At 42.6% G+C, this 23327-nt stretch overlaps 2 non-coding genes across 2 annotated transcripts; both read left to right on the top strand.

Moving 5' to 3' along the window:
- Nucleotides 1-11188: 11188 nt before the first annotated feature.
- On the top strand, nt 11189-11262 carry TRNAN-GUU (transfer RNA asparagine (anticodon GUU)). The gene has a single exon. It is a non-coding gene; the product is annotated as a tRNA-Asn (tRNA).
- Nucleotides 11263-18432: 7170 nt separating this feature from the next.
- On the top strand, nt 18433-18505 carry TRNAV-CAC (transfer RNA valine (anticodon CAC)). The gene has a single exon. It is a non-coding gene; the product is annotated as a tRNA-Val (tRNA).
- The last annotated feature ends 4822 nt before the right edge of the window (nt 18506-23327 follow it).

The raw sequence follows: 23327 nt of genomic DNA on the forward strand, positions 1-23327 counted from the left end.
GGAAATAGAAAAAAAGATTTATTGTTATTCAATAATCGTATTGAATCAATTACAGTTCAGTTTAGGAAACAAATTGCCAAGAAGCTGTTAATTCCACCTTGGAAAGGCTGGAGAATTAGTATTCAGGTGGAAGCACTGGTACATGAAATTCAGTGACTTTCCTCCCTAACTGCCATCTAGGAGTCAGGAAGTTTTGATTTCCGTAGGAAGGGAATCCTTTGATTTCCATAGGAAAGGGCCTTACTCAGAGCTGCCACTATTGTGTGTTCTGAACTAAGGAGCGAAGTTATCTTTATCTTATGTATCTGAGACCTAAGAAAATACATTAACTAATCGGTGACATAGGCTTTCAAAAAATGCTATAGGGAAACAGAAATTTTTTTCTGAACAGACTAATCTGGTTTAAATAGGCACAAAGGAATTTTTTTTTATCCCCAAATCCCCCCAGTACATAGTTGCATATTTTAGTTGTGGGTCCTTCTAGTTGTGGCATGTGGGACGCAGCCTCAGCATGACGTGATGAGCGGTGCCATGTCCACACCCAGGATCCGAACCAGTGAAACCCTGGGCCACCAAAGCACAGTGTGAGAACTTAACTACTCGACCACAGGGCCGGCCCCAGAAAGAAATATTTTTAAAGCACAGAAATCACACAATCAGGTGGTAAAAATGAAAGCAACTCTGTCAGCAATCTTCAACTAACACTAAATACAAGTAATTATAACGGATCCAAATCTTCTTGGATTGGGTATAAAAGTAAATTTCAGCTATAGCCGTGCATTAGACAGAAAAATGTTATATGTTGAGAACAGCACAAGTCTGTACCAGGCTAATTGTAAACAAAAGAACGAAAATAGGACTCTTAGGCAAAGGCAAATGGGAGGGAGAAGCTTTAAACTAAAGGAATAATGTTCTAGGAAATTGTCAAATTGTTTTTCCCTAACACGTTTTTCTTTCTGTGGCCAAGAGGATGTGATGAAGGGAAGAAATCTTGGAATGAATTTTCACTTTAATTCATCCTGTGTAGGTCTCTATAAGACGTCACAGTTTAAAGTGGGACTATTTGATGTTTGGTCTTTTCCAGACACTCAAAAGAGGCTCCAGAGGCGAGAAATTCAATTATCAGCCAGATTTTTCTGAGTAACTCAGCACATACCCAAAGATCCAGCCTCCTGACCTGAGTAAAGAACTGGCATGTGAAAAATTGGGAGGAAAGAGTTTGGAAGACACCAAGCAATGGGAAGGCAAAGAGATTGCTTCAGCCAGTGAGGAAATGAACTTTCCATAAGACACACTAGATCTAGGACCAGACACACAGGCCTGAAGGAATTTTTAATGTTTTTCTACAGAGGTCTAGTATCTACTCGGAAAAACCTTTTTTCAGAATTAGGCTCTTTCAAATCAAACTTTTTTATTTCTGTGCCGTAACTTTATAGTGCTTCCTTATATAAATCCCCTATGCAAGCCTTTGCTCCAGGTATTTCTATGTGCTATGTGTCTTCCAAAGAAAACTGTTGTGTAAACCTATTTTAGAACTGCTTTTTCAAAGTCCTTCCAGGAACTATTCCTTATTAGACCTACTCCAACAGTTGAGAAGCAAGCATCAGTGGGTCAGGAGCAGAATCTTGGTCTCCCATGCAGGGGGTCTGGGTTCCATTCCTGGTCAAAGGAGGGTTTTCCTTATGCTCTTACGTGTCCAGTGCTCTCTCTGCTGTGCATTAAATATTGCAGCAGCAGGATGAGTTATTACAGGGTTTGGGCCTCAGGAGGCAAAGATAAAAAGAAAGAAAGGACAATCATACTCCTTGGGTTAATTCCAGAGCAGAAGAGATTAAGGTCTGAACAAGGAATTTTTCAGAACTCTGTCTTTGAAACTACACATGAGGATGGTGGGTCATTTTGAATACTTGAAACCAAAACCTTTGCTACTTCTATCCTTTCTCTTGGCAGGTATCTGGAATTTAAAGAGTCAGCAAGTCATTGATTCATGTGCTGGACCTTGGGCTGACTTTTGAGCAGCGTCTCACTATGGAGTGAGGATCGAGAAATGAAAGTCAGGAGAAGAGAGAAGCTGCAGGCCCAGCAGACAGTCTGGTGGTAGAGAAGGCATTAGAGGCCCAGGAAAAGGGAAGGTGTGTGGAGGAGTCAGCACGGACATGAGGGAAGCTGCAGAAAGGGGCCTCAGACCTTTCTGTGGAGGTAGGCCGAAGACTTTGCTGATCTCGGTAAAATTAAGGACAAGGGTGAGCCCCAAGAGGGCAGCAGCAGGTACAAGAAAATCATTTTGATCACCCTTGTTTATTTCATACCCCACCAGGCCAGACTTTTGGTCAAGGGCTCATTTTTAATGCTTATGGGTAAGCAACATTGAGAGGAAGCTATGACAAATCATTGGCTCTGGAGGTTTGGAGGAGGAGGCCCTGGAAAAGGAAACCCTTATTTTCATCAACTCTTTTCCTCAGCAAAGCTTATGTGGGTCTCAGATATCCCATTGCAGCTACCATATGTAGATTGAATGAGTGCTGCTGATGATTTCTTTCTTGAAAGGGCAAGCAGTGATTGACCCATAGTTATGACAACGAGATGCAAGAGCAGAGCTTAAAATACTTTTCTCTATCTTGTCTTCTCTCTGCCGCTTCTGAATATCAACCTTTCACACATACACTGGTTTGAAATAGCTTTGAGTCTCCATGGAGAGTTACAATTTTTTCATAGGTTCTGAAACCATGTTTCTCTTCTGTTTCTATAATTCTTCTAGAGGAAGCTGGCTTTTTAGGAAGCCAGTCTGCAGCCCAGACTTGTTCAGCATGCTATATTATTTGAATATTCCCAGCTCTCAATAAATATCACGTAATGCTCAGTTTTATTTTATTTCATTTTTCCTGAATACTTCCCACATTGAGTCCTCCATCCTTCTGCTGACATTTCCTCTAATTGCTCTCTAAGCTAACATCCTACTTGTCATCCTGCAGTTTCCCTACCCTCCTCTATTGTGTTGGATTTCCTGTGTTTTAGATTTTATGTCTTTCTCTTCCTTGATTTTCACTCTCATTTTACTGGGAGCTACTGTTCCTAAGACACCTTCACACGTTTGATAGTTTGTGTATAAAATTCTAGTTTAAAAGTAGTTTTCCTTGATTTTTTTTATTGCTTTAATGTTGTTTTAAGACCCTCAGTGACATTCTGAGATTTAATCCTTTGTGTACAGTCTTCTTTTTTCTCTAGAAGTCTCTAGAGACTTTTCTTCAACCCTGGTATTCTGAAATTCCAAGATGGTGTAACTTACTGTGATTTTTCATTCCTTCTTTGGGTCAGGCTATCCACCTAGCCTTCCAATAAGGCAATGTATGTGCTTAAGTTGTAGGATATTTTCTCATAATGATTATTTCCTAATTTCCTCTGCTTTCTTTTCTCAGGAAGTATAAGAAATGGTTTCTGTTGGTAGTGGTATATTATGTACCCTCTTCACAGAAAACCATGTTTTTTCATGAGAGATATTTTTTTGTATTATAGAAAGTATTACCAAATATCAAATTACAAAATATATACATAGTTACACTCAAATTCTGAGGAGATACCAAAAGGAGGACCTTGAGGAGAAGTTCATTTACATTTCCACCCAGTCTATGATTTTCCAATGGTTAGTTCTAGGAATGTTAGCCAAGCCCAAAAGCCTGCTAAAAGACAAACAAGCATACTATTATATTTTGTAGAACAATTTTCACAGAGAACTCACTGGAGATAATTTCTCTCACACTCCTGAGTCTTTGGAATTTACTATAATTAGTAGATTTGTGCAGGCAGGAGAAAGTAGAATGTATTCCTACTTTTCAAGAGCTGTTGAAGAAATCTTTGTCTGGAGTTTTAGAAGCATTATCTTTCAGTGCAAATTATGCTTATAGAATCAATTGTGTCACTGCCTGTCTTGACTTTGAAAACTAGCCTTAAATGTTACCTTGAAGGATTGACACCACTAGATGAGCAGTGAAACAATGTGGGATTCCTCTGGACCTCAATCCTCTGCATGTTAACAGGATTGTCAGGAGCCAAAATGCTTCCCCAACAAATCATGTCACTCAGCATCTCTGACTCTCAAAAGTACCTTGGATGGACTAATCCTTTGAGTCTTGATTTGGGTGGGGCGGTTGAAAACCTTATCTTAGATTTTAATTAATAAAACTTTATATAGCTATCCTAGATATCAACCTTATCCTAGATATCCTAGATATAATAGCTTTTCTTATATAAGTACACAAGTACTTTCTCCAATTCTTCCCTTTTCCTTGTAACTGGATACCCAGTTTTTTTATGTGTACATATTCATTTTTTCATCTTTAAATAGTGAATATTTTGATTAAGAAGGCTAACTGAATGTGTGATTAAAATGCTAAAGATGGTAAATTTTGTGGGTTTTTTTATTGAGGTCATAATAGTTTATAACATTGTGAAATTTCAGTTGTACATTATTATTTGTCAGACACCATATAAATGTGCCCCTTCACCTCATGTGCCCACCCCCCCAGCCCCCTTCCCATCGGTAACCACTAAGCTGTCCATGTGTTTGTTTATATTCCAAAAATGAGTGAAATCATATGGTGAAATCAAATGGTGTTTGTCTGGCTTATCTCACTTAATATAATACCCTCAAGGTCCATCCATGTGGCTGTGAATGGGAAGATTTTGTCATTTTTATGACTGAGTAGTATTCCATTGTATATATATATACATCTTCTTTATCCAATCATTAGTCGATGGGCACTTTGGTTGCTTCCACATCTTGGCTATTGTGAATAATGCTGGAATGAGCATAGGGGTGCATAAGTCTCTCTGTATTGTTTATTTCAAGTTTTTTGGATAAATACCCAGTAGTGGGATAGCTGGGTCATATGGTATTTCTATTTTCAAATTTTTGAGAACTCTCCATACTGTTTTCCATAGTGGCTGCACCAGCTTGCATTTCCAACAGCAGTGTATGAGGGTCCCCTTTTCTCCACAACCTCTCCAACATTTCTTAATTTTTTTCTTGGTGATTATAGCCATTCTAACGGGCATTAGGCGATATCTAAGTGTAGTTTTGATTTGCATTTCCCTGATGACTAGTGATGTTGAGCATCTTTTCATGTGCCTCTTGGCCATCTGTATATCTTCTTTGGGAAAATGTCTGTTCATCTCCTCTGCCCATTTTTTGATTGGGTTGTTTGTTTTTTTGTAGTTCAGTTGTGTGAGTTCTTTATATATTGTGGAGATTAACCCCTTGTTGGATATATGGTTTGCAAATATTTTCTCCCATTTGGTAGGTTGTTTTTTCATTTTGATCCTGATTTCCTTTGCCTTCCTGAAGCTCTTTAGTCTGATCAAGTTCCACTTGTTTATTTTTTCTTTTATTTCCCTCATCTGAGTAGACATGCTATTCGAAAAGATTCTTTTAAGGCTGACATCAAAGAGTGTACTGCCTATATTTTCTTCCAGAAGTTTTGTGCTTTCAGATCTTACCTTCAAGTCTTTGGTCCATTTTGAGTCTATTTTTGTGTATGGAGAAAGATAATGGTCCACTTTCATTCTTTTGCATGTGGCTGTCCAGTTTCCCCAGCACCATTTATTGAAGAGGGTTTCCTTTCTCCATTGTATGTTCTTGGTTCCTTTGTTAAAGATTAGATGTCTGTAGATGTGTGGTTTTATTTATGGGCTTTCAATTCTGTTCCATTGATCTGTGTGCCTATTTCTGTACCAGTACCATGCTGTTTTGATTACTATGGCTTTGTAATATATTTTGAAGTTAGGGATTGTGATGCCACCAGCTTTGTTCTTGTTTCTCAGTATTGCTTTGGTTATTCAGGGCCTTTTGTTGCCCCATATGAATTTTAAGATTCTTTGTTCTATTTCTGTGAAGAATGTCATTGGGATTCTGATTGGGATTGTAATGAATCTGTAGACAGTTTTAGGTAGTATGGACATTTTAACTATCTTTATTTTTCCAATCCATGTGCATGGAATATCTTTCCATTTCTTTATGTCGTTATCAATCTCTTTCAGTAATGTCTTATAGTTTTCCTTGTATAGGCCTTTCACCTCTTTGGTTAAATTTATTCCTAGATATTTTATTCTCTTTGTTGTGATTGTAAATGGGATTGTATTTTTGAGTTCTCATTCTGTTAGTTTTTTATTGGCATACAGAAATATGTTATGCATTTTTTATGACAATTTTTAATTATTTTTTAATTTATATTTTTGAGGAAGATTAGCCCTGAGCTAACATCTGCCACCAATCCTCCTCTTTTTTGCTGAGGAATACGGGCCCTGAGCTAACATCCATGCCCATCTTCCTCTACTTTATATATGGGATGCCTGCCACAGCATGGCTGGACAAGTGGTGCGTGGTCCGCACCCAGAATCCAAACCAGCAAACCCTGGGCCGCTGAAGCGGAAGGTACAAACTTAACCACAGCACCACAGGGCTGGCCCCACCACAATTTTTTTTTAAAGTCTCACCCACAATTTGTTCATGAGGATTGTTGAAGAAAAAATTATGCAGTGACACTTGTTAAACCATGGTAAGGAAAACTTTATTCAAGGGAGACCATGGCTATAGGTGTCGGGATCACTGCGATGGGGTCTCGCAGTGGGGGAGAGAGATTGGCTTCAACTCTGAATACAACAATGAAAAGTGGGAATTTGTAGCCAAGGGGTAGGGTGAGGGATCAGTGGATAGGAAATTACTAAGGGTAAACATCAGAGGTTAGGAGGATTCTGGCTAAACCAACCCAACAGGATTCTTGCTGAAGGCAGGCCAGGGCGATTAGGCATCACATGGGGGATGGCTGAGGAAGAGGAACCTGATTAGACATTGAGGGTGATCAGATATGGAGGGTGGGGAATTCTGGTTAAACTGACTTAGCAAGATTATTACTAAAATTAGACAATGCTGAGACAAACACAGAAGTCCACAAGTTGAGGCCTGGTTGAAAGTTCAGAGGACACTGAATAGAGTTTGATCAAGGAGAGAATCTTTGTCAGCATCTGTCAAAGGTTTATTTCAAACTGATCCCAATAGAAGAAGCTTATACGTAAGCCAATTCAAATATTTGTGTCTTGATAGAGAATATAAAAAGTCATTGGTAATCAATGCTAAGTTGAATACAAAAAAAAAGAATGTCTGGATAAAGACAGTTACATTTATATGAAAATGGATCAAGATTATTTGGCTTCACCCAAAATTGATAATAAACTAGCCAGAGTTCTCAGAAAGAACTCTTAAACTCATTGTAATCTATCAACATTTTATCAGTGGTGCTATTGTTTTCCCAGAGGAAGTAGCTTATCATATCAGATTGCAAAAGTTCTTTCCAAGCTCAGGTTGATACAATTTTCTACCTCAATGTTATCCTTTATTCATTTCTGAATTTAAATAGTTTAATCCACATTTATTTTGCATAGTATGTATTAATGTTTTACTGCAACGACAACAAACCAAATACTAAATACCTCAAGCCAAGAAAGGAAAGGTGGTCATCAGGAAAATTTTCAAAGACTGAAAATAGGTAAAAGAAATTACTGGGTATCTTTTCTAGGAAGTATTGGGCATAATTTCATGCAGAGTTCGACAAACTTGCTCTGTAAAGAGCTAGAGAGTAAATATTTTAGGTTTGAGGGCCAAGAGGCAAAAGCAAGGATATTATGTAGGTACATATAAGAAAGAAAGCAAATTTCCATAGAGTTTTTATTGACAAAATTCATAATTAATACTAACGAGCACAACTTCTTGGATAGTAAATGTCCTTGGCATCCAGAACCTGGCACTGCCCAACTTGCATGGGCTCCCTGGTGCCACCCACCCTCCCCTCCACTCCCCTCCCGTCCCTTCCCCACAGGCTGTTCCCTCCCAGCTTTTTCCAAAAGGGGAGCCCCACACGAAAGGCCTAGTGCTCTGCCGGACAGTGATCTGCCGCGAGGCCGGCCAGATCCACCAGTCCCGGAGGGTGACACCTCAGAACTGCCCTGGAGACACATCTTTGCGAGGCACCCACGTGTGGAGGGAAGGTCACCGGGGCCTGGGAGCGGACGTGGTTGCCAGGAGGAGGTGGGAGGAGAGGCGTCCAGGTGAGACCCCGGCATCTCCAACATCATAAAGGACCCTGAGGGATGCAGGAACGGAGACGGCTAGGATGGAAAACTCTTTGAAGGAAGGCCCCAGGGCTCTGGACTAAATTCCAGGTCTTTCCCCTAAAACCCGCTGCGCCTGTACTTTGAACCTACCTTAGTTGATGAGTTTGCTCAGACCAAAACACAGAGTTCTCTTTGACGCCGGTCTTTCTCTCACACCACACATCCAGTTTGTCACAAAATCGTGTTTCCTCTCTGGTTAATTGCGGACTATAGTCCACACAATCTTTTCTCTTTCTTAGTCTCTGATCTTGGCAAACGAATCTCCTGATAAAGGCGTGGAGATCGAGTCAACTCCCAACCCTCGTCCGTTAAGACTTTAGGGTTTGAGACCTTTAATCTCGGGATCCTGGGGTTGGGCCGCCGTTGAGACTTCCTTTGGCTCTGCCCGTCAACATCAGCCTCTTCCGGTCCTGTCCTCCAGGGCCAGTGGCCCCCTCAGCGCGGCCCCTCTCACCGGGTCAGGAGCCCCACACACGTCTCCAGCGGCGCCTGCACAGAAGCATCGAGAGGCGTTGATGCAGTTTGAGCCGAGCTCGCGGGGCGCGCGGGCATGGGCGGTGCGTTTGTGGGTTCCGGCACCGCTGTGCTCCGCCCCCCGGTTCTCAGCCGCCGGCAGTAACGTCCGCGTTAGATTGAGCGGCGAGCACGCGCAGGCAGGGAGAGAGCGGTAGGAGAAGGTCGGCTTCCCCAAGTCCTGTCCAGTAAGGATCAAAAAACGATCTTGAAGAGACAGAAAGGGAGAGGTAGAAACAGAGCAAAGGGAAAGGAAGAAATCCTATGAGATTTCCATGAAGATCAAATCGGAGTCCTCTGGGGCCCGGTCCTCCTGTCCCTGGTGAAGGTGAGTCCAGTTCCCGTCTATAGCTGGAGCCAACGCAGACGAACTTGGCCTGATTACCAGCGAGTAAGCAGCTGCTCTTCCTCCCTCATTGGGCAGCACGTGGTCTTGTGGTGCTTGAACGTCTCTTTCTGGGCTTTCTATTGCAGGGGAGGAAAACATTTCTTCTACCCGCTCTGGGTTCTTCTGGCTGGAGAAGGAGTTAAATTCACATGAGACAGAATAACAGGAGAAAATTAAACAAAGCTTTATAACATGTATACATGGGAGAGGCTCAGGCAACCTGAGCAACTCACCAAAATGGCTGAAGCCACCACCGTAAATATCTTCAGCTAAAGACAAAGGAGGATGTTGGGGGTGGGGGGAGTCAGTTACAGGAGTTTACCAGGCAAGTACAGTAAACCAGAGTAAGATTATTATGCAGATTTAAGTCCTTGCCTTCAGGATGGATTAAGAGTTTCTAGAGATAAGGTCATTCTCCCCTTCTTCCTGGTACAGAGAGGGAGACACCTTTACAGATGGAGATTTCCTTTACAAATGTAAACGTCTCTTAACAAAGGGTAAGTAAATTCTACTTTTCAGAGTTTCTTTCCTGTTTGCAGTTTTTTAAAAGTGACCAGCCCCAAATAATCCTCATGCCAAAGAGACATATCTTGGCGTGGCCAAGTCCAGTCCCCTACAAATGGAATATTACTCAACAATTTAAAAGAAAGGAAAATTTGATATACTCAGTGACACAGATAAAACTCAAAGACATTGTGCAGAGAGAAAGAAGTGGACACAAAAGCACATATACCCTTTGATTCCATTTAGAGGAATTTCTAGAAGAAACAAAACTAATTTAAGGTGAAAAAAAAATCAGGATAGTGGTGGTCAAAAGATTCAGAAGATAAGGACAATAATATTCACGATTCTGCTGCTTATAACGTTATTGATCCAGTAGTTACTAAATCCAGGCATATCTGACAGCAACAGAATGAAGGAGAATATCCTTATTAGTCCCATTTTACAGAAGAAAGAAGTGAGGCACATAAAGTGTACTTTATTTGTCCAAGGCCACACGAGGGCAGAACCAGATTTACAGCCCAGAGCTGATAGTCTTGAGGACGGATTAGGTTGGGTCTTTCTTTTCAGATTTGGATATTTCAGGATTTCTCAACTGTAGGGATGGGAAGAAGAGCGAGAAGGAGAGAGGGCAAGAGAGGGAGTGAAAGAGGGATGGAAGCACAAATTCTCTCCCCGCCCCCCCATTCCTTCCTCCCTCCCTCTGTCGTTTTCTCTCTTGCTTTCTCTCCCACTTCAGCTCTCTCCCTCCTTCCCCATTCTGCTATATACCAAAACCAATTCTCATCTTTATGGATCTGGCCTGGGGTTTCTTGGCTCTTGTCCAAACCCCACCTACCCCGCTGGTTTTCTCTGGGTACCATTTCCCTGTTGGCCCCGCCCCTTTCCCTCTCCTGGGGATCTACTCCGCAGAACAAGCGGCCTAGTGGAGCACCAGGAGCCCACAGCGCAGACTGGCATCGTAGGCCTTTCCCGTTGCCCGCCCCACGAAATCAATTAACCGGAGTGAAGTCCGGTTCTTTTAGAAAGAACTTTCCGCTTTGAAAGACCTTTCATTATTTCCATTCTCAGGATTCTTCATGGAACTAAAAGCTACAGACGACAATGTATTCATTCAACAAGTCCTAGTAAAGAGTCCTGTGGAGTGGCAAATCCTATTGTCGACAAAGGGACACAGGAGCGACCACTGCCCTCGTGGAGCTCCGGTGCTGGACACAGGAACCTGCAGCATCTTTCCGAAGGCGTCTCAGAAGCCTGGGCAAACGCTCATTCTTTTAGGTGAAAATGAAGAAAACGGCAAGAGCCATCACGAGAGCCCACAGGCTGTTCACCTTCCCTAGGCCCCCACGTGGCTCGGGGGATCGCGCACCCGGGCGTCTCCAGGGACGCTGGCCTCTGAGGCGGGTGACGGGCAGGGCGGGACGAGGCCGTTCTGCTGCCCTTCTAGTTTCGGAATCATCAAGTGCACCAGTTTCCAACGCGACAAACAGCATGATTCATCGCTCTGGTCTCTCCGTTTTTCCGAGGCTTTGGACTTACAGGTGGACTTCAGGGCGGGCGACACATCGTGGGGGCTGAGTAGGTGCTCACATCCTAAGGAGACCAGGAGGCGGAAGCGCTCGAGTCCCTGTGGCGCAATCGGTTAGCGCGTTCGGCTGTTAACCGAGAGGTTGGTGGTTCGATCCCACCCGGGGACGTAAGCCCGTGGATTCCAACTTCGTCCTACGTGTTTCCTGCTCTCCATCTCCTGTGGGTTTTTCTCTTACACAATTTACCCTCCTGTGTTCTGGGCTCTATCCTCCTCACACCTCCACAACCAGATTCTCACACAGTGTCTGCTGGGATGTCAGGTTTCTACATGCAGTAGAGGAATTCCTGAAACAGAGTTCTGCTTCTGGTGTGGTGAGATAAAATCTTTATTCTGCCCTTTACAGGCTTGAAGAGTAAGCTGAACTTTTGGTGCTTCAGCATTTCTCTGTGCGTGCGTGTGTGTGTGTGTGTGTGTTTAATTTTCTAGACATACTTGCATTCCTTTTTCAAAATGCTTACTTTGGGAAGATTGAGCTTCTCAATTGTGCTTACTTTTTTGTTTTAATTAAGACTAATATTTAGAGCGTTTCGGGTTCACAGCAAAATTGGAGGGGAAGGTACAGAGATTCCTCGCACGCTCCCTGTCTCCCTCCCATATGCATAGCCTCCCTCTTTATTAGCATCCCCTAACAGAGTGGTACATTTGTTGCGGCTGATGAATCTACATTGACACATCACAATCTCCAAAGTCCGTAGTATACATTACAGGTCACTCTTGGTGTTGCACATTCCATGGGTTTGGAGAATTTATAATGACATGTATCTGCCATTATAGTCTCATACAGAGTATTTTTACTATCCTGAAAGTCCTTCCTGCTCTGCCTATCCATCCCCCTCACCCCACCGCTGGCAACCACTGATCTTTTTACATACAGTATGGAGCCTTTTCACATTGGCTTCTGTCACTTAGGAATATGCATTTAAGATTCCTTCATGTTTTTCATGGCTTGATAGCTTATTTCTTTTTAATGCTGAATAATATTCCATTATCTGGATGGACCACTGTTTATCCATTTAACTAGTGAAAAACATCTTGATTGCTTCAAAGTTTTGGCAATTATAAATAAAGCTGCTATAAATATCTGTGTGCAAGTTTTTGCGTGGGCATAACTTTTCGACTCCTTTGGATAAATAGCAAGGAGTGCAATTGCTGGATCATATGTTAAGAATATTTTTAGTTTTGGAAGACACTACCAAACTCTTGCAAAGTGTCTGTACCATTTTGCGTTCCCACCAGCAGTGAATGAGAGTTCCTGTTGCTCCACATCCTTGGCAGCATTTGGGGTTGGTGTGCCACAGGTTTTTCATCTGTAAATATGAGGCCAATGAAAGTTTCCTTCCCCCAGGATGTGCCTGGATTTGGTAACTGCTCTATCAATAATGTTGTGATCTGGTGAATCATCATTATCCTCTGCATTATTTTTGACAAAGGCACTTCTTCCATAGTTTGTGCATTATTTATTTAACCTTTTTCATATTGCTTTTTAAATTAAGTTGACTTCATGGTTTTATGACTACAAATAATGCTGCAACCCTCATTCTTGTTCCCATATCTTTGGCTACTTACACAGGTATTTCTGTAGAGTGGACAACTGGAAGTGCACTGTCTAAATTGTAGTGTTTATACGCTTGTAATTTCAGTAAATCCTGCAAATTTGCCTTCCACAGAAGCAGTACCAAATTACTCTCCAATTTATTTTCCAACTCTATCAATGTCCCCTTCTTCACTTACTTGCCAACACAATAATCTTTCTATACATCCATCTATGATATTCTAAGAAGGGAGTGGTACCCTTCTGACTTAACTAAGGGGGAGGTACAACAGAAGGGTGTTTGAGCATTACACAGAGAGATTCTATTGCGTACGTTGGACAGCTAATGGTGGTTGACAGGGATCTATTCCCTGTTAGGTAGTAGATGACAGCTAATCTAGTCTGTGAGTCTCTTTTGATTGCCTGTTGTGCTGTGGATTCTGGTATTTCCTGGTACTTGAGACCGTAGTGATACTGAGCAATGAGTTCACTCTGCTCTCCTTGATCTGAGCCAATTAATCACAATGAGTTAGGGAGTGAGAAAGGAAGATTTAATTGGATTAGCTGACGTGATCAGGAAGATGACAGACTAATGTCTCAAAAAAAACCATCTTCAAGGATTACAGAACCTTGAGGTAGTTATATAGGGAAAATGGGCAGTAAGGAGGGGTTTTGTTTCAGGCATAGCGGACTCCAGGGCCTTTCATTGTTCCATTCTGCTGTCAGCTGTGATGGATACCTTGTAGGTGTGTTTCCCACCTGTGGTCAGCCCGTTTCTGGAGACAAACTCATAGAACAAAGTTTTAATTTATCAAGCTGTTGGGGAGTACATATGGAAGTGGAAGCCATAAATCACCAGAGCATGTGAATTTTTTTAGAGTATGTGCAGAGAAGTGAGTAGTCACACAGAGGAGGGGCTGGGGCCATTTGGCGTAACAAGATGGCCTCACTTATGCTCACTTACAGTAGCGATGAGAAGTTGTTCACATCTTGTCTCTCCAGTGAGGGAACTTTATGGGCCCAATCAGTAGTTGTCAATTTCTGCAAAAAGTGGAGTATCTGTAATAAGGATGATCTGAATACACTTGGTCCCTCCACAGGAACTCTTGGCTTTAATAAATTGCTTGAATGAAAGGAGGTGTTAGTACAGGAAGAAAACTGAATTTCTAGCATGCAGGGGGCAACTTTCATTGATTGGTAAACTCAAGTTTCTAAATAGCTAAAAGATTTTTCTTTAATGTTCTTTAAAGATTGTTCAAATGAGACCCAAGAAAGGAGAGGAAAAAAGATATTTATATCATGGCAAACAAGCAATTAAATGAGCAACATGAACAATTCTGACAATTATACAAATCAAGATTTAATACTTCCCAAAACTATAAGCAGTAAGGTCAGCCCTTAGTAAAATCATGAATATCAATAACTTTGTGAACAGATATATACCCTGGAAAAGACAATGTCTTGCGCGACTCAAAAGGACGTCATGGAATTACTCCAATTTTTAGCAATGAGGGTCCTTCAAGGACCTCATGTTGCTAAATTATTTCCTTTTGTTTCCTTCACCAGTAAGCACTGTTAATAGATGTCATTGCCTCTCTTCCCACCTTAAATAATGATACCACAGTTAGTTCCTTTAGAATGCGCAGTAGGTTGATGGAATCTTTCCCTTTTGTAAATATATTTTCTCAGAGACAAATCGATATGCTTTCTCTTCCTCTGGAGGGAATAGACAAATTAGCTCTCAAAAACTTTAAAGGTGTTACTGCCAGATTAGTTTAAGGGTGGCAATAATCACTTATATAAATTTAAAATAAGAGAATTAAGAATTTCTAGAAAAAATGTTTTGCTACTTATGCTTTAAATGTGATATATCCATAAGGAAAAATTTTGTTGCTGAATTTGCAACATGGAAAAATAAATGATTTAGCTATAGATTGAATGAATGGTCTTGATGGCTTGGTACAAAAAAAGGAAAGAAATGAAGTTGATAGAGAGGAATCTTAATACTTTTCAACAATTTAAGTAATTTAAATATTTGATATATAATGGCATTGAACAAGTTTATGTCATGTTGGATATTTTATTTATCAAGGTGACTCCTTACAAAAATTAGAATGGTTTAATAATTTTGGTTTAAAAAGTATCATGTATTTTCCTTCAGATTTTCTCATAATGTGGAAAGTAATGGTTACATAATACTCTAGTATATACAAGTCTTGGGTTTCTTTTGGCTTGAAAGTCCTAATTCAGTTAAATTTCCTAAATTTCCTATACCGGTTGTACTGCTAAAATAAGCAAACGTTAATTCCAATAAGTATTTCAATTGATAAAATTTTAAAGTTATGAGTTCAAGTAATTAAATATTCCAGACGCTATCTTTAGAAGGGGATAAATTCTTACACTTCTAGCAACCAGAGGACTCAATTATTCCATTTACAACTTTTGATAAATATTTTTAGGTGTCTTCTAATATATGATCCCAACATTCTCACATTCCAATATGTATCAGCTTATTTTACAATTTAAAGACCGATAGTTAACCTTAAACCTTTGACTAATATTAAATTGTTATTTAATGAATAATCTTTGATTGCCTGCAAATTCTCTCTCTCTCTTTCCTGTTTGCTCTAATCTCCCGATAGATTGGCTGGCCACATAAATATCACTTTACTTGGGGAATGTTGTTGTTTGCTGAGTTTGCCTAGATTTCTGTATTTTGTGGGTATGTGGCTGGAGCTGTGGATATTCTTATGTGTTCTCTTGACTCTCTGCAAAGTGCAATAGAGCGGTTTGTTGTTTCCAGTGTTCTGACGTTTGAAACTCACATACCTTGGTGTTGTGCACTGCACAGCTTCTCAAACTGCCACCTACATTTCCTGTTTGACATGGACTTTTTGCATGGTACTTGCTTTTGATCACAGCAACCACCAAAATCCAGCTTTGCAAAGAAATGGTATCATTGAAAAATATGTAGTGTGATCTAATGTTGGTGAATTTTAATTTACGTGACTATCATCTCAATAAACCTGATTTTAAAAAAAAAGAAAAGACTGACAATTCCACATGTTGACCGGATGGGGAGCCCTGGAAACTCTCATCCATTTCTGGTAAGAGTATAAATATGTTGAACAATGCTGGAAGAATTTTTGGAAGTATCACCTAAGGGTTGTACATACACACTTGTGTGCTGTGGCCCAGAAATTCTACTTTTAGCTCTATACCTTACACCTGCACTGTCCAGTATGGTAGCTACAAGACACGTGTAGCCTCTGAACACTTGAAATGTTGCTAGCGTCTCATGTTGCAGTGATAATATTTTTGATACAGTAGGTCTCCTAAAACATTATTAAAATTGATTTCACCTTTTTTATTTTAATTTTTAAAATACACCTACCAGGAAATTTAAAATTCCTATGACTGGCATTACATTTCTATTGGAACGGGCCGCCCCAGAGAAACGTGTGAGTGTGTCCACCAAAAGACATATAAAAGATTGTTCCTACCAGTTCGAAATATCCTAAACTGCAAACGACTCATATGCCCAACAACAGTAGAAGAAATACATATGTTGAGGTATGTTCATACAAGGAACACACACGGAAACAAAGAACTACGTGGAAAACATGCATACATTTCATAAACGTAATGTTGAAATGACAGGAGTCACACCCACACCCCTCTCCCACAAAAAAACCCTGTACATACTTTATAATTCAATTTATGTGGAAGTAAAGGGCAGGAAAAACTAACAGACATTGGTGGAAGTTGGTGAGTGGTGGGGGTGGAGATGACTCTGTGAGCTCTTGCATGGGAAGAGTCACGAGGAAGCTTTCTGGGGTCTGGAAACATGCTACACCTCAGTCCGGGCACCACATCAGTAGTTATTCAGGTCGGTTTACATTGGTAAAGGTTTTCGAACTGTACACATTAGGTCCTTTATATTTATTACACCACAACAAAAAAAGTTGAAAGCCACTCGATTATTGCTAAAGTGATATTGAGATTTATTCTTCTGGTTTGGCCTAGGCTGTTGGATGCAAAGTAAGTTCAAAATCTTTATTGTGATATTTCTGCTGTCCTCAGGTTTTTGACTTTCCTCCGCAATCTGATATCTGGTTACGTATATGTTGCTCACGACCGTTACTTTAAGCTGATATCCAACTGTGTGAGGGAGAGACCGAAGTGCCCATGGTCAAATCTGCTCTTTTGAGAATAATTGTGACCCCAAAAGGGGGAGAGAGGAGATTGAGAAATCCTGATGAGGAAAATAGCACAATTAGGCTTAACTGACTCAGAGGTGCCAAAGGAAGGACACTGGCAGGTATTACACAAAGAAAGTCACCCCATTCATTCCACAGCCAAGCCTTCGAGAATTTTTGGAGCATCTATAAGTAGCCAAAATTGTTTATCTGATGAGTTTGTCAGCTTCACCAGAACAAGCCATCAGACAAGCCGTTTGATGCCTTTCTGCTCACCCGTTTCCTAAGGAAAAGATAAATACAATTCCCCATTCCCAAGCTATCTGTGGTTTCTTTTTCCTTTCTTCTGCCTCTTCTATAAATTCTGTTTTTGTCTTTGTTTCATGACAACATTCTAATAACTGTTTCCCATTTTTATGAGTAAGCATGTGAGCTAACACTCAAATCTCTTATTTACTACTACTATTTAAATATAGTTTTCACCCTAACGTCTGTAGACACATCGTAGCTAGCTTTGAACTATATTCCAGGCGGACACACTTCCATGGAAAGTTTAGCCCTCGAGCCGTTGGAAGACAGGTCCTTCTCAGTCTTTAAATAAAGCCAGTTCCCCGTTGGTGTGTAGGTAACAAACCCGTTGCAATTCTCTGTGTCTAAACCTCTTTCCTCCTCCACTCTGGTCCTTGTGTCTCACCCTCTGCTTCTGGTGGATCTGGGAAACCTGTTGCGCTCTTGCTTTGCTCCAGGATGCTCTTTTGCTCTCAGGAGGGACTCGGGAATGAAGGGTAATGGCCACCGGATCGGAGCCCCTGAGGTGCCAGAGCTTCCCCGGGCTCGGCCATTTGGCTCCCACTGAGGGTCAAGACCTCTCCATCACCGCTCAAGTCCTACCTCAAAACTTTTTCCCTATCTGTCCTCTAAGGCCATTGTTTCCGTGACTTCCATTCTTATACTGAAGTCTTGTCTGTGCGATAGAGAAATCCGCTCTGCAAAAGTCATTAAAACGCCGTTCTTGAGGATCAAACGCAGTGTCCTGGAGATGGGACAAAAATTCCACCTGTGTCCCGCAATTGCTGACAGACCGTCTTACTCCTGCATCACCTAATCCACACCAAGATTGCATAGCTCTATGTGGCTGTGAAAATGGCCACGGAGGCGCGCGTCCACAGCCCCGGAGGGGCGACGTCCGGACTCCTGGGCGGCGGCGGGCGCCCGGGGCTCAGACGCACCCACCCGCCGGCTCCTGCAGCTTCCGGGAGCTGCGATCAGCGGGGGCGACTCCTGCACAGGGGCGCCTAGTCCTGGGAGTGGAAATCCTGCGTGTGATGCGGGACCCCGAAGTCAAACTGTGGGGTCCCAGGGCCCTGGCTTCGGGGGTAGGCGCGGAACCCTGAGCCAGGGCCTCTCCGGAGCCGCAGTCTCCCTGCCTGAGGGGTCGCTGGTGCTTCCCGGAGCCTCTCCCAGTTCAAAACAGTGGGCGTCTGGAATGGTTGTGGCAGGACCTAAGGTTTTCATGGATATGTCGTTACGTCTTCCAACACCCCTCGTTTCCGTAGTGTAGTGGTTATCACGTTCGCCTCACGCGCGAAAGGTCCCCGGATCGAAACCGGGCGGAAACAACCTCTTTTTTCCTCAAACTTACCTTCGTGTTGCAAAAACAAGCAGAGGAGGGGACCGGGCGTGGAGGTGCGGCCGCAGCCGCATTTTCCATTCACAAGAAACGTGGCACAACTTCAGTTACTCAGCCCTAGGCCAGTTACTCGGCCTCGGTTGTCTGCTCTGAGTCACAATGGAGACCGGGACACAGTCAGTGAGTCCAAGGCGGGCGCAGGACTAGGCTGGCTTCGCTTACCTTGAGATCCAGACAGACCCTAACCTTCTCATCTGTCTCTGAAGTATTCTCTACAGGCTGACAAGTATCATGTCTCTAAAAACCAAGAACTTCTTTCCTGTGAAACACACTTGGCTTCCCCACTCCCAGCACACTTGCACAACAGGTTCATTTGCCTGACGGAGCAAAAGAAAACCAGCCGAAGAAACCGGGTCTCCAGGCAAAGGCACGTAGACGGAGCCTCGTGCTCCCCCGGTCAAGCTGGTCTGGGCACGAAAAGGAGCCTGTACACGTGCCCTTGTCAGGAGAGCCGCTTGAGCCAGGTCAGCGATCAGGGCGCAGACCGGCTCCGCTCCTCACCCCCTCAGACCCAAGGGCGCCCCTTACTCAGGAGGAAACCGAGGTTCGGAAAGAGCACGTCCTTGGCTCTGCCGCACACAGTGCTAAAGCTACACCAGAAGGGAAGACAGACCAGTTCCCCTGTGGTCAGGCCTCAGAGCCCAAAGCGTCCCGAGCGTCCCCCGGGCTGAGAGAGGTGAAGGGTGATGGGCAGCCGGCTGAGGGCTGGGGGCCCTGCACAGCTGCGTTCAGCCCTGGGCCGCTGGGACTCGTCTGCGCTTCTGCTCTCCGCGTCTCAGAAATCGAACCTTTGCTTTCAGAATTGTCACCTGGAGAGGCCAAGTTAGAGCCCTTGTGTGACTCCCCGGTGGCCTGGGGCTAGGAGTAGGCACTTTCACTGGGCTCCGGGATTGGTTCCCCATCAGCGACGTCTCTGGGCACGGCCTCCGCATGCAGGAGTCTTCTCTTCACCCCCAGAGGTGAGGTGGGCCTCAAGCTCCAGACGCAGGGAAGAGCCTCTGCGGGAGGCCAGGCCACAGGGGCCAAGGCATCTACCTCCCAGGCTGCAGAGGTGAGATGTGAGGGGCAGCCTGCGCTCCTCCTCCCTTGTCTCAGAAACCTAATGTCTCACTTTGAGTTTTCATCTAAAGAGAACTTGGGGCTTAGGTTCCAATTGCTGCTTAAAAATAATTGAAACATTCAAAAAAGTTGCAGGCATTGTATTTCTTCACCTAAATGCACCAGTTAGCCATTTCCCACTTTGGGTTTCTCGCTCTTTTTCCACATATTCGTGATTTGCGACACCCTTTGAGAGTAATTGCAGACATCTCAGAATCATTAGTGGACCGCTGTTGCCCCTTTCCTTTCGCAATGTCCCTTGGAACCAGCTGGAGGACTTTTCCTCCAAGGACAGGGGAGGCCTTTGTCCTCTGGAGGAGACCCCTCTTGTCCTTTCAGGAACCTGACACCCGTTTCCTTCAGGCTATAGAGAAGCTTCAGGCGGAGTTTGATTGGGCTCTCCCCTTCTTCCCGACAGTGCAGGCCAGGCCCGCCCTCTGCTTGGAGGAACAGATAGGTTGTCAGTCTCCCCAGCACCATCTGCCCTCCGGACTCCTCCTCGTTGCTTTGGCGGGCAGTGGGGTCTTGAGTCCGCCTGAGCTCCAGCGCTGCCCACCTCTTCAGGGAGACCCTCCAGGGGAGCGCAGCTGCCCCCTTGGTTCCTGCCTGGCTCTCTCTGCCCTGCTGGGATCTTCAAGAGTTCTGACCCGACAAAAAGGTGAAGGATCCTTTCTTGTGGTGCGAGGTTGAGGGGAGCAGGTGGAAAATGAATCAGAGGGAAGGCGAGAGTTCTCAAGACCTTTCCAGAATCCTGCATCTGGCACTGTCAGGTAGGCGGCTGCCCTGTGAGAATGGTGCTTAGTCTTGTCTTGACCTGACCCTGACCTGGTCCTGGGTTCAGTGTGAGTCCAAGCAGACAGAGGCAAGCTGATTCGGGCTGCGTACCCAGTTGTGCCTCTCCCCAAAGTGGGGTAATGACCGAGCTTCTATTTCCGGGATCCCAGTGGAGTCCCAAGGTGCTGTTGATGGGGGTTTTTTTCTTGCACTTCCTTTCTTGCTGAATCTGTGACTCAGAAAAAAAAGAAAAAGGATTTAGCTGTGGATAAATTAGTGGTCTCAGTGCTGGGTACAAGAAAAAAATTCAAGTTGATGATAAGCATGAATCTCAAATAATTTTAAACACTTTAAAGAATTTTAATAATTGACATATAATGGCATGGAAAATGTTTATGTCGTGTCATATTTCTAAAGATGACTCCTTGTATGCATCAGACTGGTTTAGCAATTTTGGCCTAAGAACTACTTTTTGTTGCTGTCGTCCAGACTTTCTAAGAATGTGCAAAATATTGGTGGCATAGTATTCTAGTTTATACAAGTCTTGGACTTCTATTCTCTTCAAAATCCTAACGACACTGAACTGCCTGAATTTCCTACACTGGTTTTACTGGTCAAAAAAGCAAACTTTAACTCCAACCAATATTCAAATTTATAAAATTTTATGATCGGTAAATGAAAGATACCATATAATATCTTCTAAAAGGAGATCAAGTCTTATAATTCTAGAAATCACGATGACTCAATTATTCCACATGCTTCTTTTGAGTAAACGTCTTTAGGTATCATCTAATATATGATCCCAACCTGTCTTTCTTTATTACGTGTCAGCTCAATTTGAGATTTTAAGACCTACCATTCTCTTTAAGTTCTCTGACTGATATTAGATTAAGTTAATTAATGTATATTCTTTGCCTGGAGATCTAATTAAGATAGACATAACAAAACACTGTGTTAATGTAAAGCTGATGATATCATTAGAGATTATAGAGTGACCATATGTTAAGAGGTTAAGAGGAGGTGTGGGTCCCCTTAGGGGGTGTTGGTGAGCTTGGCCATCATCGTCACTTTAACAAATGTACCCACGAGCAATGCCTGCTCCAGGAAGTAAGGAGCTGTCACTGGAGGCCTGCTGTTTTCCTGCGGTGCTTGTTTATTAAAAGAAAAGAAAGAGAGAAAAAAATCCTGGTTCTTGGTCATGCCTTCCGGATCTAGAGTCATCCGTCTTCCTGTTCTTTGCTGTGCTTCTCTGGTGGTGCTCACCGCTAGCGCCCTTAGGCCCAGGCTGGTGGAAGCACCTGGGAAGAACATGAACCAATTGTGCTCCCACTGCTCCGCCCCCCCTTTTTTTTACTTTTTATTAAGATTATGATAGTTTACAACCTTGTGAAATTTCAGTTGTACATTATTGTCAGTCATGTTGTAGGTGCACCACTTCACACTTTGTGCCCACCCCCTCACCCCCCTTTCCCCTGGTAACTACCAATCTGTTCTCTTTGTCTACATGTTTAACTTCCACCTATGAGTGGAGTCATACAGAGTTTCTTCTTTCTCTATCTGGCTTATTTCACTTAACATAATACCCTCAAGGTCCATCAATGTTGTTGTGAATGGGATGATTTTATCCTTTTTTATGGCTGAGTAGTATTCCATTGTATATATATACACCATATCTTCTTTATCCAATCATCACTTGATGGGCGCTTAGGTTGCTTCCACACCTTGGCTATTGTAAATAATGCTGCAATGAACAAAGGGGTGCATGGGACTTTTGGAATTGCTGATTTCAAGTTCTTTGGATAGATAGCCAGCAGTGGGATGGCTGGGTCATACGATATTTCTATTTTTAATTTTTTGAGAAATCTCCATACCGTTTTCCATAGTGGCTGCACCAGTTTGCATTCCCACCAACAGTGTATGAGGGTTCATTTTTCTCCACAACCTCTCCAACACTTGTCACTTTTTGTTTTGTTTATTTTTGCCATTCTAACAGGTGTAAGGTGATATCTTAGTGTAGCTTTGATTTGCATTTCCCTGGTGATTAGTGATGATGAGCATCTTTTCATGTGTCTATTGGCTATCCGTATATCTTCTTTGGAGAAATGTCTATTCATGTCCTCTGCCCATTTTTTGATCAGGTTGTTTGATTTTCTTTTTGTTGAGTTGTGTGATGTCTTTATATATTATGGAGATTAACCCTTTGTCAGATACATAACTTGCAAATATTTTTTCCCATTTAGCTCGTTGTTTTTTTTGTTTCAATCCTGTTTTCCCTTGCCTTTAAGAAGGTCTTTAGTCTGATGATATCCCATCTGTTTATTCTTTCTATTGTTTCCCTTGTCTGAGAAGACATGGTGTCCAAAAAGATCCTTTTGATACTGATGACAAAGAGTGTACTGCCTATATTTTCTTCTGGAAGCTTATGGTTTCAGAACTAATCTTTAGGTCTTTGATCCATTTCGAGTTTATTTTTGTGACTGGTGAAAAAGAATGGTCAATTTTCATTCTTTTACATGTGGCTGTCCAGTTTTCCCAGCACCATTTGTTAAAGAGACTTTCTTTTCTCCATTGTAGGCCCTCAGTTCCTTTGTCGAAGAGTAGCTGTCCATAGATGTGTGGTTTTATTTCTGGGCTTTCAATTCCGTTCCATTGATCTGTGCACCTGTTTTTGTACCAGTAACATGCTGTTTTCATTACTGTAGCTTTGTAGTACGTTTTGAAGACAGGGATTGTGATGCCTCCAGCTTTGTTCTTTTTTCTCAGGATTGCTTTAGCAGTTCAGGGTCTTTTGTTGCCCCATATGAAATTTAGGATTCTTTGTTCCGTTTCTGTAAAGAATGTCATTGGGATTCTGATTGGGATAGTGTTGAATCTGTAGA

The sequence above is a fragment of the Equus quagga genome, chromosome 13, assembly GCF_021613505.1.
Source record: "Equus quagga isolate Etosha38 chromosome 13, UCLA_HA_Equagga_1.0, whole genome shotgun sequence".
NCBI lineage: Eukaryota > Metazoa > Chordata > Mammalia > Perissodactyla > Equidae > Equus > Equus quagga.